This window comes from Balaenoptera acutorostrata, chromosome 6 (genome assembly GCF_949987535.1).
Source record: "Balaenoptera acutorostrata chromosome 6, mBalAcu1.1, whole genome shotgun sequence".
In the NCBI taxonomy this organism is placed as follows: Eukaryota; Metazoa; Chordata; class Mammalia; order Artiodactyla; family Balaenopteridae; genus Balaenoptera; species Balaenoptera acutorostrata.
Window position 1 is genome coordinate 42,981,986 of NC_080069.1, and position 1,764 is coordinate 42,983,749.

The 1,764-nt window shown below is 44.5% G+C and overlaps 1 pseudogene; it reads left to right on the forward strand.

The window, feature by feature from the left end:
* The first annotated feature begins 1,366 nt into the window (after nucleotides 1-1,366).
* LOC103012868 (40S ribosomal protein S12-like) lies at nucleotides 1,367-1,764 on the forward strand (annotated as a pseudogene).

The window sequence follows — 1,764 nt, forward strand, 5'->3', positions numbered from 1 at the left end:
CAAATTTAATGCAATCACTATCAAAATTCCAATTGCATTTTTCACAGAAATAGAAAAAATCCTAAAATTCACGTAAAACCACAAAAGATCCCAAATAGCCAGAGTAATTTTGAGAAAGAAAAACGAAGGGGCTTCCCTGGTGGCGCAGTGGTTAAGAATCTGCCAGCCAATGCAGGGGACATGGGTTCGAGCCCGGCCTGGGAATATCCCACATGCCGCGGAGAAACTAAGCCCATGCATCAAAACTACTGAGCCTGTGCTCTAGAGCTCGCATGCCACAACTACTGAGCCCGCATGCCACACTACTGAAGCCCAGGTGCCTAGAGCCCATGTTCCGCAACAAGAGAAGCCACTGCAATGAGAAGCCCACACACCGCAACGAAGAGTAGCCCCCACTCGCCACAACCAGAGAAAGCCCACACACAGCAACAAAGACCCAATGCAGCCAAAAATAAACATTAATTAATTAATTAATTAATTAATTAATTTTTAGAAAAAGAAAAAGAAAAACCAAGCTGGAGGCATCATGCTTCCTGATTTCAAACTATATTACTAAGCTATAGTAATCAAAACAGTATGGTACTGGCATGAAAACAGACACATAGACCAGTGGAATAGATTACAGAGCCCAGAAATAAACCCATGCATATATGGTCAACCAATCTTTGAAAGGGGATCAAGAGCACAAAATGGGGAAAGGATAGTCTTTTCAAAAAATGGTGTTGGGGCTTCCCTGGTGGCGCAGTGGTTAGGAATCTGCCTGCTAATGCAGGGGACACGGGTTTGATCCCTGGTCTGGGAAGATCCCACATGCTGCGGAGCAACTAAGCCCGTGCGCCACAACTACTGAGCCTGCGTGCCACACCTACTGAAGCCCACGTGCCTAGAGCCCATGCTCTGCAACAAGAGAATCCACTGCAATGAGAAGCCTGTGCACCTCAACAAAGAGTAGCCCCCACTCACTGCAACTAGACAAAGCCCATGCACAGCAATGAAGACCCAACTCAGCCAAAAATAAAATAAATAAAATAAATAAAGAAAAAAAATGGTGTTGAAAAAAATGGATAGCCACATGTACAAGAATGATACTGGACCCCTACTGTACACCACTCACAAAAATTCAAATTAAAAACTTAAATGTAAGACCTGAAACCATAAAACTCCTAGAAGAAAACACAGAAGAAAATCTCCTTGGCATCAGTCTTGGCAATGATATTTTTGGATATGACAACAAAGGCAGAAATAAACAAGTAGGAGTACATCAAACTAAAAAGCTTCTGTATACTCTTTCCCTGCCTCTGCTGAGTAGCTCAGAGGTGGAGGTTGGGGTACATTCAAGATTCAGTTCCACCCATTACCTACCACCATGGCCGAGGAAGGCACTGGTGCTGGAGGTGCAATGGACGTTAATACTGTTTTGCAAGAGGTGCTGAAGACCACCCTCATCCACAATGGCCTAGCACATGGAATTTGCAAAGCTGCAAAGTGTTAGACCAGTGCCAAGCCCATCTTTGGGTGCCTGCATCCAACTGTGATGAGCCTACGTAAGTCAAGTTGGTGGAGGTCCTCCGTGCTAAACATCAAATCAACCTAATTAAGGTTGATGACAGCAAGAAACTAGGGGCGTGGGTAGGACTCCGTAAAACTGACAGAGAGGGAAAACCCTGTAAAGTGGCTAGTTGCAGTTGTGTGGTGGTTAAGGACTGTGGCAAAGATTCTCAGGTCAGGGATGTCATCAAGAAGTACTTCAAATGCAAGAAATGA